This window comes from Sminthopsis crassicaudata, chromosome 1, assembly GCF_048593235.1.
Source record: "Sminthopsis crassicaudata isolate SCR6 chromosome 1, ASM4859323v1, whole genome shotgun sequence".
Classification (NCBI taxonomy): Eukaryota; Metazoa; Chordata; class Mammalia; order Dasyuromorphia; family Dasyuridae; genus Sminthopsis; species Sminthopsis crassicaudata.
The window spans coordinates 382,780,010-382,795,081 of record NC_133617.1 but is presented as its reverse complement, the minus strand read 5'-3'; positions in this window follow the sequence as shown (position 1 = coordinate 382,795,081).

Here is a 15,072-nt window from a genome sequence, read left to right as displayed (position 1 = left end):
ACTGCCATAATATATTAAAACTAGAGAGCAAAACAGAAATTGAAAGAATCCATCAATTACCACCTGAAAGAGATTCCCAAATGAAAGCTTCCTGGAATATCATAGCCAAATTTAGAACTTACAGATTAAGGAGAAAGTACTGTATTCAGAAGGGAAAAATTCGATTACAGATATTTAATGAAATAGAGGACTCTCAAGCATTCCTTAATTAAAAAAAAAAAAAACAGAGCTAAATTTTAAAAAAAAATTGACTTCCAAATACAAAAGTCTAGTGAAACATAAAAAGGTAAAAAAGAAACAAGAAAGAGAAAATATAAGAAATTGAACAAAATTAATCTCTTTATATTTCTATATTTGCAATTCTTAACTTTAATACTATAAGAGCAATTAGAAGAAGTATATATAGAACAGAAAGGGGAGCTATAAGGTGACTTTGATGGAATGATCCACTCCTAAAAAAAAAAAAAAAGAAAAAAGAAAAGAAAAGAAAAGATATAAGAAGATGAAAAAGAAAACTACACTGGAAGAAAGGGGAAAACTTGAGTGGGGTAAATTATTTCACATTAAAAAAGGTGTAAAAGCTATTATAATGGAGAGGAAGATGGCAGGAATGGTGAGCAAAGCTTAAACCTTGCTCTTATCAAAACTGACTCAAAGAGGGAATAACATATTCACTCGGCTGGATATATAAATCTATTTTATCCCAGGAGTAAGTAAAGAGGGATGGCAATAATAGAAGGGAAAGGGGGAAGACTGATAGATTGGGGAAGGTGGTGATCAGAAGTAAAACATTTGTGAGAATGGAAAGGGGGAGCATGAAAGGGAATGCACAGTTAGTTATCATAACTATTATTGTGAATGGGATGAGCTCACGTTTCATTAAATAGAGGCAATAGCAGAATGAATTAAAAACCAGAATCCTACAATATGTTGTTTACAAGAAACACACTTAAAGCAGAGAGAGACACATACAGAGTAAAGGTAAAGCTAAGAGTCTGACGCAGAATTTATTATATTTCAACTGAAGCAAAGAAAGCAGGGGTAGCAATCACAATTTCAGACAAAGAAAAAGAGATCAATGAATTGAGCATGCAACTTAAAAAACTAGAAAAAGAACAAATTAAATATACCCAATTAAACACCAAATTGGAAATCCCAAAAATCAAAGGAGAGGTTAATGAAATTGAAAGGAAGAAAAATCAATGAACTAATAAATAGAATTGGAAGCTGGTTTTAGGGGGGGCAGGGAAACCAATAAAATCAATAAACTGTTGGTTAATTTGATTTTTAAAAAGGAAAAGAAGAAAACCAAATTACTAGTATCAAAAAATTAAAGGGTTGGATTTACCACCAATGAAGAGGAAATTAAGACAATTTTTAGGAGCTATTTTTGTCCAATTATATTCCAGTAAATTTGATAATTTAAATGAAATGGATGATTATCTACAAAAACATAGCTAGCATAAATTGATAAAAGAAAAATAACACACCTAAATAACAATATTAGAAAAAGAAATTGAAATTTCCTAAGAATTTCCTAAGAAAATATCCCTAGGACCAAATGGATTCACAAGCAATTTTTTTTCTACAAGCAAATTCTACCAAACACAAAAACAATCAATTCCAATTGTGTATAAATTATTTGGAAAAATATGTGGAAAAGGAATTCTACCAAATTTCTTTTATGACACAAATATGGTGCTGATACCTGAGCCAGGAAGAGCTAAAATAGAAATGATTTTAGACCAATTTCCCTAATGAATGTTGACACAAAAAAATTTAATAAAATACTAGCTAAAAGAGTACAGCAATATATCACCAAGGATCAGATACTATGACCAGGTGGGATTATGCCAGGAATGCAGAGCTAATTCAATATAAGAAAAATTATCAGCAGAATTGACCATATCAGTAAAAAAAAATCTCAACAGAACTTATCTCAACAGGTGCAAAATAAGCTTTTGACAAATTACAGAACCACTTCTTATTAAAAACATTAGAGAACATAGGAAAAAATGGAACTTACTTTTAAATAATAAGTATTATTTGTCTAAAACTATTAAGAAGCATTACTTGTAATGGAGATATGTTAGAAGCCTTCCTATTACAATCAGGAAGGAAGCAAGGATTTCCATTATTACTTCTATTGTTTAATATTGTACCAGAAGTGTCAGCTACACCAATAAGGGAAGAAAAAGAAGTGAAGAGAATTAGAATAGGCAATGAGGAAACAAAACTTTTACTCTTTGCAGATGATGTCATACTTAGAAAATCCTAAAGAATCAACTAAAAAACTATTTGAAATTATTAACAACTTTAGCAAATTTCATTTAAAATAACTGTAAATATATAATTGGGAGTTTATCTACCAAGACAAATCCAGGAACTATATTAACACAACTCTAAAACACTTTTCAGACAAGTCAGATCTAAACAATTGAAAAGGTATTGGTAGGCCAATACAATAAAATGAAATAACAATTTTGCCTAAATTAATCCATTCAATACCATACCAATCACACTATTGAAAAATTATTTTATGAAGCCAGAAAATATAATAATAATAATTCATCTGTAAAAATAAAAGTTCAAGGATATTAAGGGAATCAATGAAAAAAATGCAAAAGCAGGTATTATAGCTGTACCAGAGTTCCAACATATAACAAACTGGAAATTATCAAAACAATGAAATGATGACTAAGAAATAGAGTGGAATGGAATAAATATGGTACAAATTACATTATAGTAAATGACCATAGTAATCTAGTATATGATAATCCCAAAGATTCTAGCTTTGGAACAAAAACTATATGACCAAAAATACTGGGAAAATTGGAAAATAATATGGCAGAAACCAGATATAGAGCAATTTCTCATATCATAAACTAATATAAGGTAAAAATGTGTAGATGATTTACATAGAATAGATGATACCATTAGTAAATTAAGAGAGAGCATGGAATAGTTTATCTGTCAGATGTATATAGATAAGGGAAGAATTTAGGACCAAAAAAGATAAGAGTATTACAAAATGCAAAATAGGTAATTTTGACTACATAAAATTAAAAGTTTTTTGCACAAACAAAACCAGTGTAACCAAATATTATAAGGAAAGCAGAAAACTGAGGGGAAATTTTTGTAACAATTATCTCTGATAAAGGCCTCATTTCTCAAATATAGATAGATAGATAGATAGATAGATAGATAGATAGATAGAACTGAAACAAGTCTATAAAAATGTAAGTAATGTCCTAATTGATAAATGCTCAAAGCATATGAAAAGGCAATTTTCAGACAAGGAAATCAAAGCTATCTATAGTTATATGAAAAAATTCCCTACATCATGACTGATTACAGAAATGCAAATTAAAACAACTCAGAGGTACCACCTCATACCTGTCTTATTGACTAATATGTCAAAAAAAGGAATATGGATGTTGAAGGGGATATGGGAAAACTGTGACAACTAATAATATTGATAGAATTGTGAATTGAACCAACCATTCTGAAGAGAAATTTGGAATGTTGCCCATAGGGCTATAAAACTATGCATAACCTTTGATCCAGCAATACCATACATAGATTTATATCTCAAAGATATCCGAAAAAAGGAAAAGAAAAAGCATCTATTTGTACAAAAAATATTTATAGTAGCCCCTTTTTCAGTATCTAAGAATTGGAAATTGAAGGGATATCCATAAATTGGGGAATGGCTAAACAAGCTATGTTATGTGATTATAATAGATATTATTGTGCTATGAGAAATGACAAGCAGTTTGATTTAAAAAAAAACAAAACAAGAATTGATGCATACTGAAGTGAATAGAATCAGGAGGACATTGTAAACAATATGTGGACAATATATTTTATTATTTATCCTTTGAAATCGTCCTGGATCATTGTATTTCAGAGAATAATTAAGTCATTCACAATTCTTCATTGAATGCTATTGCATTTAGCAAAACGACTAATTGAAATGTTATACATAACTGCACATGTATAACCTGTATCTGATTGCTTATCTTTCCAGGGAAGGGGGAGGAAACAAATGGAGAGAGGGAAGGACTGAATTTGGAACTTGAAACTTTAAATAAAAATGTTAGAATTGATCAAGTAGAATTTTATCACTTACTAAAACATCAAGACACAATAAAATAATCAAAAGAATGAAAAATTAAAAGGAAATGTAAAATATTTCATGGAAAAAACTGACCTAGAAAATAGATTGAGAATAATTTAAGAATTATTGGTCTACCTGAAAACTATGATTTTAAAAAGTGGTTTAAGCATCATGTTTCAAGAAATAATCATGGAAAACTTCTCAGATATCAAATTTGACATTCAAACACAAAACTCAAACATAAAAGATCAACATGAAAGAATAATAAGGGATTAAATATGTTAAATTGTTTATATTTCTAAATGGGAAGATGATATATATAAATCTTAAGTACTTTATCATAGTCAATGGTCAGAATATTTTCTGCCCATTTTCATTTATTTTTCCTCATAAAATAATAGTTAATGCATGTTCTTTTCACTTTTCTTCTGCCCTTTTGCTTTATATTACTTCACAAGCCTTTTCACGTTTATTTATATTCCTCCCTTTATCAACCTGAATTACACGATAATATTCCATTATTATTAACATAATGCAAATTATTTAACCATTTCTCTTTTTATGTTCCTTCCAGTTTAATGATGTTAAATATAATGCTGCTCTGAAGATATATGAAGATATTTAGACAGATATTTCTCTCTCTCTGTTTTTTTGTAAATAATATTGATAGGGTAAGGTCCCAACATAGGATCAAAGGGTACATCCAAATATTTCCTTAGAGAAACAAAAACTGTAATGACAATTGATGTGTATATAAAGATTTAAAGTTCTCAATATGCTTTACATATATAGTTTCTCATTTGATTTTCCCAATAACCCTATAAGATAACTGGTGGAACAGATATTATCTTCACCATTTCTCAGATGAGAAAATGGATTTCACTGCTAGTAGGTCCCAAAGGCTAGCAGACACAGTGTCTCAACACAGAGTGGAGCATTATTTCAGTTATAATATCTGTACTGGACTCATAAAATAACTGTTTTACTGCTTCTACTATCTCTGAAGGTATTTGTTGTTCATTGCAACCCAGTAATATACTTGCTGCTTTATGGAGCACTGAGTCAGACTCTTTGGTTAGGATCCAAGTCTGGAGGTGCATGATTGCAAAACTGTTAGCAGCTATCCATAAAAAAGACCTTTGAAAATTTATCCATAGAAATACGATAAGAGCCACTGTTTTAGCTTTACTTGTACATAATCATGAAATCTTTTCTGAAATTAATAACAATCATACAAGGATATGCCTAAGAATCAGAGTCAAGTTGCAGAAGGAGTAACAAAGCAAGACTGAATCCTATTTGGGAATTAAATTATTGAGCTTTCCTAGGAAATTCAACCATGTGTCCTTTTGTATATTAATTTGCATAAATTTATGTTGATTTATATTTAACATTTTAAAAAGCAAGACAAAATGTTTAAAGTAGTACATTAATTAATTGAAGCAGCTAGGTGGTATGGTGTGTATATTCCTTTCATTAAAACTTTCTCATGTTCCATGATAACATGGTAGAAGCACTGGATTATTAAAGGCTATGGCAGCAGGGTAAAAACTTTAATGGCACATACCAATGCTGACAAGGCCTGATGATAATCAGTAAATTATCATTAAATTCTGAAAAGCCTGCCAGCATGTTCACAGAAGGCTGTTAATGTTTTTGATTACAGAAACTCTTGGAGACTGACTTTCTCAAGTTTTGGAGTGCTTGTAATCCATAAAAAGTGCAAGATGATTCTCAAAACACTCGAGTATGAGCATCAGGTACCACTCTGACCCTTCACTGCCTAAAGGCCAAGTGTGTGACATCTCACCCTTCCCCAGGATTCTCCAGAACCTTTTAGCAGGAATAGCTTTGCTGCTTATGATTTCTCCTCCCGCCGATAGCATTTGTCCAATTGTAGTGGTAGATCCTCTGAACCATATTTCCATTTAGCCACTAATAATTAGATTAACTTTTATATTACATGTTACATTTACATTATAATGAATATTACTTCAAAAGTATTATCACAAATAAGCAAATATTCTCCCCAACATATAGGAGACATAATTTTCCTGGCACCAATTTATACTTTGAAAAGGGGATAGCGATTAAATTCACACCTTAATTTCACTCCTATATAACAAGCCCCAAGCCCAAAGCCTTTCCCCCCCCTCCTTTGGCTTGAGTTCCTATGTATCTTACTTCTCAGGACCTCCCTGATGGGTGGGCTGGCTAGCTACCCCTCTGGCCTGGAAGTCTGCCTCCAAAAGAGCCATAGCTCGGACCTAGGTCCAATATTGATTCTACTATCTGCATCTGGAACTGAAAAGGACAAAAGAAACAAACTAAACAGAAATCCTAGGTCCATTTTTCAGGGTTACAGGACTGAAAAGAAAGAGAAATTGGGGGAGGACGCCTATTCCCCCCCCAAAGCAGTTCATGACATCAGTGCTGTAAGTGAACTTAGAATTTCACTCTCTATGTCCACTGAGCAGGAAAAGAGCATAGAGAAAATAGACTGCGACTGTCCCATTCTGAATACTGGAAGAAAACCAGTTGATTCTGGCTATGCAGATAATCTCAAGAGTCTACATCCCCATACACAGCAGAGAATACAAGATATCTTCCCTCAGAAGCAAGCTATCTCCATATAAGGTGATCCAAACTGATTGCAAATGTGAGTATATATATATATATATATATATATGTGTGTGTGTGTGTGTGTGTGTGTGTGTGTGTGTGTGTGTGTGTGTGTGTGTGTGTGTGTGTGTGTTTTGGCAAAGGGAAGGAAGAATGTTCTACATTTTGGTACTTAAATACTTTGTTCTGAATTCATAAGATAAAGACAAAACAATCTAACTCTTATTTATAAAATTTGTAAAGGTGAGCCTAAAATTTGTATTCCTTAACTTTCTTCCAGTCATTGCATTAAATTCAGTTACAAATGAATAAATGCAAAATTAAAAGTTCAACTTTCCACAAAACATAGAATAGTTCTTATTTTAATAACAAGTCAATATTATTTACCTCATACCATCAGAAAATTAACCCTGAGCAATTTTTTTTTCAATGGGAATTTCCCTTACGATCTGTGACATATATTTTCAAGTTGGTTAACCTGGATTAATTATTTCAACTGAGAAAGTTATTTTTCTGTGCAAAGATCTATGGCTCATAGAGTCAATTATCCCATACTCTTAGCCTTAATAGCATCATTTACTTTAAGCTAAATGACCCCAAAGACAGAGAATTTAAATTTCCTTAGTAAGAAAGTTCCATTTTATAATTCTCTCCCCTCACCATTTTTTTTAAAGTTGGGACAGGGTAATGAAATATACACTTATTTATATTGCTTAGTTAAATAAGTATATATAATATGCCCTTTAATTTTTTTGATGAAAATGTATTCTTTTTTTATACCACGATTCTTTTTTAACCAAATCTATAATTTCATAGATGTAGGACGGTCCCACTGATTAACATTCTTAACCAACACTGATTGGCACTTATTATGAAATATATAATCTTGGAGACTTGACTGGGCTACTGAGAGATTGACATGCCCCAAGATCTCACAGCAACATGTGTTAAGTTGCAGCTCTAAATCATTCTGACTCTCAGGCCAGCTTTCTATCAAATAAGGCATATTGTCCTTCATTTTCTATTTAGACATATCCCATCTAATATTCTGATTAATTTCATGAAAACCTGATGTTAGATAAATTGCTATTATAGGGGAACTAGATTCATAGGACCAATGTGATAAATGGGTGGTCATTTATTTAATGTATGTGAAAAATGTTACAATGGGGAGGAGGATTGTGGCTTTATGGTAAAGTATGCTTATAATATTTTAATGAGATTAATATCTGATGATGTTGACTGGGAATATTAATCAGGGTATGCCTTTGTAACAAAGGCTTATGTCTGGGAGGCAGACTTATGTGACACGGTACTCATTCATAATAATTCTTCACTTAGAAGAGTAATTTTGAAATGATTCACTCTTATTCTTCCAGTTAAAGAATACCACCCAGGCAGTTAGATGGTACAGTGGATAGAGCACCAGCTTTGGAGTCAGGAGTACCAGAATTCAGATCTGGCCACAGACACTTAGCAGTTACTAGCTGTGTGATCCTAGGAAAGTCACTTTTTAATTTTTTTAAAGCCTTTTATTTTCAAAACATGCATGGATAATTTTTCAACATTGACCCTTGCATAGCCCTGAGTTTCAGATTTTCCCCTCCTTCCCCTCACCCTGTTATGGGCCAGAACTTGAAACAAGGTACTAAGTGGAATTGAGGAGACAATGGTTAAATCTAGTTTAGCACTGATTTAATCCTACAACAAATAATGGTCTCCTAGTGATATAATGATTGGTGTATATTTAGTGTGGAACAGAAAAACTAGGAGCCTTAGCCAGGATTGAGATTCGGGGAGAGCTAGAGGCTGAAGCTGGCAGAGGCAAAGGACTAGTGGCAGGAGCTCAAGCTCTGGAAATCAAGGAGAGAGATAGGCCTCTAAGAAAGCTAACCAGCCCCACGAAAAGAGATAGACTTTGAAAGAGACAATAACGAATTTGGACTTTAATACCTGGCTGTACTTGTGGTGATTATTGAACTGAAATGAAGGCTGCTCCCAGAGACCTCAAGAAAACCTCAACAGAGAACATTACATTTTATTTTATTTTTTTTCAATATATGTAAACATATTTATACAATTATCTTTTTTTTAAATAATATTATTCCTTGTATTCATTTTTCCAAATTATCCCCCCCTCCCTCCACTCCCTCTCCCCGATGACAGGCAATCCCATACATTTTACATGTGTTACAATATAACCTAGATACAATATATGTGTATAAATACCATTTTCTTGTTGCACATTAAGTATTAGATTCCGAAGGTATAAGTAACCTGGGTAGATAGACAGTAGTGCTAACAATTTACATTCACTTCCCAGTGTTCCTTCTCTGGGTGTAGTTATTTCTGTCCATCATTGATCAACTGGAAGTGAGTTGGATCTTTATGTTGAAGATATCCACTTCCATCAGAATACATCTTCATACAGCATTGAAGTGTGCAGCGATCTTCTAGTTCTATTCATTTCACTCAGCATCAGTTGATGTAAGTCTCTCCAAGCCTCTCTGTATTCCTCCTGCTGGTCATTTCTTACAGAGCAATAATATTCCATAACATTCATATACCATAATTTACCCAACCATTCTCCAATTGATGGACGTCCATTCACCTTCCAGTTTCTAGCTACTACAAAAAGAGCTGCCACAAACATTTTGGCACATACAGGTCCCTTCCCGCTCTTTAGTATTTCTTTGGGATATAATCCCAATAGAAGCAATGCTGGGTCAAAGGATATGCACAAACTGTTGGGCATAATTCCAGATTGCTCTCCAGAATGGCTGGATTCTTTCACAACTCCACCATCAGTGTCCCAGTTTTCCCACATCCCCTCCAACATTCATCGTTATTTGTTCCTGTCATCTTAGCCAATCTGACAGGTGTGTAGTGGTATCTCAGAGTTGTCTTAATTTGCATCTCTCTGATCAGTAGTGATTTGGAACACTCTTTCATGTGAGTGGATATAATTTCAATTTCATCATCTGAGAATTGTCTGTTCATATCCTTTCTTATAAATTAGGGTCAGTTCTCTATATATTTTGGAAATGAGACCTTTGTCAGAACCTTTACTTTTAAAAATATTTTCCCAATTTGTTATTTCCCTTCTAATCTTGTTTGCATTAGTATTGTTTGTACAAAAACTTTTTAGTTTGATGTAATCAAAAATCTTCTATTTTGTGATCAATAATGATCTCTAGTTCTCCTCTGGTCATAAATTCCTTCCTCCTCCACAGGTCTGAGAGGTAGACTATTCTCTGTTCCTCTAATCTATTTATTATCTCATTCTTTATGCCTAAATCATGGACCCATTTTGATCTTATCTTGGTATGTGGTGTTAAGTGTGGATCCATATCTAATTTCTGCCATACTAATTTCCAGTTTTCCCAACAGTTTTTTCCAAATAATGAATTTTTATCCCTAATGTTGGTATCTTTGGGTTTGTCAAAGATTAGATTGCTATAGATGTACCCTTTTTTGTCCTTTGTATCTAATCTGTTCCACTGATCTACCGGTCTATTTCTTAGCCAATACCAAATGGTTTTGGTGACTGCTGCTTTATAATATAGCTTTAGATCAGGTACACTTAGACCACCTTCCTCTGAGTTTTTTTTTCATTAAGAACATTACATTTTAGAGAGAACATCTCTATCCCCTTTCCTAGATGGCAAGCAATCCAATATATGTAATAGATGTTAAAATATATGTTAAATCCAATATGTGTAAACATTTATATAATTTTCTTGCTGCACACACAAAAAAAAATCAGATCAGAAAGGAAAGAAAGTGAGTAAGAAAGCAAAATACAAGTGAACAATATCAAAAAGAGTGAGAATGTTATGCTGTGATCTACACTTAGTTCCCACAGTATTCTCTCTGGGTGTAGATGGCCCTCTTCATCACGAAATCATTGAAATTGGTCTGAATCACCTCATTGTTGGAAAGAGTCACATCCATCAGAATTGATCATCCTATAATATTGATATTGTTAGGCAAGTCACTTAACCCCAATTGCCTCTTAAAAAAAAAAAAAAAAAAAAAAGCAAAAACAAAAATAAAGAATACCACCCCCCGCAATAATCAGCTGTTGTTTGAGCTCCCAGCCCTGCACTAGGAAAGATCTCTCTTCTATGTGGCTCTGATTGTACCCTCATGCCAAAAACAAAAGAATACTTGCCAACACAGAGACAGATTCAACCACAGGTTTTTATGAGAATATTAAATCCAAAAATATATTTGTAATTCCTCCCAGTTTGGAAAGAGAGAAAACTAACTTTTAGATTAGCCCTTAGAGAGTTTGATGGAAGCTTTTATTTACAGCTATGGTGAAAGCTATGGAACTTTCAGGAAGAATGAGGAAAGAAAGGGGGAATAATAGGAAAAATGAACAAAGAGAGAGGGGGGCGGAGAGGGAGAGGGGGAAGAGAAGGAGAGAGAAAAAGAGGGAGACGGAGAGGGAGAGAGGGAAGGAGAGGCGGAGAGAGAGAGAGAGAGGGGGGGGGGAGACAGAGACAGAGAGAGAGAGAGGGGGGGGAGAGAGGGGAGAGAGAGGGAAGGAGAGGGAGAGAGAGAGGAGAGAGAGAGAGAGAGAGAGAGAGAGAGAGAGAGAGAGAGAGAGAGAGAGAGAGAGAGAGAGAGAGAGAGAGAAGGAGAGGGAGAGAGGGAAGGAGAGGGGGAGAGAGAGGTGGGGGACAGAGACAGAGAGAGAGAGGGGGGGGGAGAGGGAGAGAGAGGGAAGGAGAGGGAGAGAGAGGAAGAGAGAGAGAGAGAGAGAGAGAGAGAGAGAGAGAGAGAGAGAGAGAGAGAGAGAGAGAGAGAGAGAGGGAAAGGGAGAAAGAGAGGGAGAGGGAGAGAGGGAGGAGAAGGGGAGAGGGGGAGAGAGAGAAAAATTATTAAATTATTAAGACCAAGCAAAGTCCATTCATCCCTTTCAGCTGTTTTTGTTGTTGTTGTTGTTGTTGTTGTTTTCTTTCAGGCTTCCTAGCAAGTACCTGTGATTAAAAACAAATGAACCCATACAGCCATACTTCCCAGTTCATATATTGAAACATCATCACTCATAGTCTTTTTTTTTTTCCCCTGATGCTGGGGTTAAGTGACTTGCCAGGGTCACACAGCTAGGAGTATTAAGTGTCTGAGATCCAGATTTGAACTTGGGTCCTCCTGAATTCAGGGCTGGTGCTCTATCCACTGTGCCACCTAGCTGCCCCTCACTCAAAATCTTAAAGAAGTAAATTGTAGATATGACTTAGCAGACACTGGGTGCAGCCATCATGAGCTAACTGCTACCTCTCCCTTTTTCTCTCCTCATTCTCCTTGAGAGTTCCACAGCTCTCATCAAAGCTGGTAAGTAAAAGCTTCCACTGCATTCTCCAAGAACTAATCTAAGTTAGTTTTCTCTCTTTCTAGACTGAGAAGAACTACAAGTCTAAGAGATTTTTGTGACCAGCTAATCCCTTGCCAGATGTTGTTATACCTTTTTATCAGTTGTTTTTCAATTGTGTACAAATCTTAATGGGGATTTTTTGGGGGGTTTTCTTGGCAAAGACACTGGGGTAGTTTGCCATTTCCTTCTCCAGCTCATTTTCCATGAGGAAACAGAGGCAGAGTTAAGTGACTTGTCCAGGATCACACAACTAGTAAGTGTTTAATGCCAGATTTGAACTCATGAAGATGAATCTTCCTGATTCTAAGTCCAGGGCTCTATCCACTGAACCACCTAATTGCTCCCTTTATTTTCATCATTAACTAATTAATTTCATTCACTAAACATTAATTTAATAGCTACTATGTGCAAGACACTGAGCTAAATGTTGCATGTGGCCAAGCTCACAGAGTAAAAACATAAATATGAGAGTATGTGCCTAACTCAGAGTAGAGTACATTAAAAATGGATACAAAAATTTACTTTGATTTTCCTATTTAAAACATGTCCCCAAACCTGGGAATTTGAGGCTACTTGTGAGCTGAGGGAAGTAGAAAGAGTATTGGATCAGACAGGACAGTGGAGAATTAGTAGGGAATATAATTCTGTCAGTGGCTCAAGGAATATAGTAGAAGTAGTAGTAGTAGTAATAATAATAATAATAATAATAATAATAATAATAATATAGATCCTACTATGCTAGATACTTTACAAACATTAACTCATTTGATCCCCACAACAACCTGGAAAGTAGATGCTATTGTTATATTCATTTTACATATGAGTCACCTGAGGTAAACAGAGGTAAAGTGATTTCTCCAACTTCATGCAGCTAAACTAATAAGTATATGAGAAATTGAAATTGGTGTTTGAGATTTGAATTCAGGCATTCCTGATCTCTGAGAAACTAGGCTTTGGGTGAGACTGATTTTTTTTTAAACAGACAAATGTTTTTATTTAACCTTTGTGTAAGACACTCTAATATATAGCCCTGGTGTGCTTCTGGGAGTTGTCATCCTTCCATCCTGCCTTTGGAAAACAGTCATGTCATCCAGTTTTCTGATAACACTATTAGCAAGCAGGAATTACATATTTACTAAATAAGGAATATTTTAATGAAAGACTGAAGAAGGAAAATAGAATCTGTAACAAAACATGGAAACTGACACACCCTTTAACTAGTGATTTACAAATTCCCTGCCATTCTCAGGTCTCCCAGATGTAATCTTCTCTCCCTGTAGTTCCCCATTGTCCCCAGCAGATGTCATCAGACGTTGCTACAGTTTGTCTTAACTTGGGCTTCTAATCCTGAGACACTTTTGTCCTCAATTTGTTATGTTCAGGGACTTCAGGGAAATTCTCTTTGAGATCTAAGACACACACTCTCTCCCTCTCTCCTTTTTTTTCCTTCTCTCCCTCTCTCGATCCTTCCCTCCCTAGCCCCTTCTTTCCCCTTCCTCCCTCTCTCCTCTCTCTCCTTTCTTTTTCTTTCTTTCTTTTTCTTTCTTTCTTTCTTTCTTTCTTTCTTTCTTTCTTTCTTTCTTTCTTTCTTTCTTTCTTTCTTTCTTTTTCTTTCTTTCTTTCTTTCTTTCTTTCTTTCTTTCTTTCTTTCTTTCTTTCTTTCTTTCTTTCTTTCTTTCTTTCTTTCTTTCTTTCTTTCTTTCTTTCTTTCTCTTTCTTTCTTTCTTTCTTTCTTTTCTTTCTTTCTTCTTTCTTCCTTCCTTCCTTCCTTCCTTCCTTCCTTCCTTCCTTCCTTCCTTCCTTCCTTCCTTCCTTCCTTCCTTCCTTCCCTCCCTCCCTCCCTTCCTTCCTTTCTTTCTTTCTTTCTTTCTTTCTTTCTTTCTTTCTTTCTTTCTTTCTTTCTTTCTTTTCTTTTGCCCTCTTTCCCTTTTCCTTTTTCCCCTTTTCCTTATTATCCTTTAAAGTTTCTTTGTCTTTGAGCCCCATCTTCACCACTTTGAGATCTTTCCTGTTCTGGAAGTAGACACAATATCCTCTGTTGTTATATTTCTAATGATGCAACCAGACCCAGGACTTCCTCTCGCTAAAGCAATTCCCCTTTGCAATTGTTATCCTTCACCTGGGGAAAGTCCCCATAGCTAATTCTTTGTTCAACTATAATAACTAGGAATATTTCTTCCTTTTATACTGACATTGTTCAAAACATATTTGGATCCCCTACTCTTTAATAATTTTATTCTAGATTTCTATGAAACACATAAATAAGAAGATTTTCTTACCATGTGGATTGTGTCTCATTTTTCACCTAAATTGATCATTTCTGTAATTCAGCAGGATTTGCTCAGAATAATTTAGTAACTTTTATAAAAATCATCCCCACCCTCAAATAATTGGAATCAACAAATATTAATTAAATTAAATTAAAGGTGATTTCCATATAGGAGTTCCAGCTTTATCTCAAACAATGGCAGCATCTATAAAATAAGTGCATAACTTCATCCAGGTGCTCCTTAGAAGAGAATGGTATTTATTTGGACATTAGAATCCTGACATGTGTGTTTAAAAATCATTCTGTATTCCTCCTATGAAAAATGAAAAGATTAGAATAAATGGCCTCTAATTTCCTTCAGTTCTAAATCTCTGACCTTATGATCTTTTGAATACAATTCACAAACAAATGTGTCTGGGGAATCCACAAATATGGTATGTAAGTAAATGTAAAGAAATGTTCACTTAACATTTGTTACCCCAAAGTAGTTAACCATTTTCAGCTATTAGGTGGGTTCATGCTCCATCATGGAATATGTGCTCCAACAAGAATTACCATAATGTGTAAAAAGCAAACAATCACCACCCAATTCAACTGGTAAATCCAGTTATTAACCACATATCAATCTGATACCATCAGCAAATAAAAATAAAAACAAAAGTCACAGAAACATCAGAG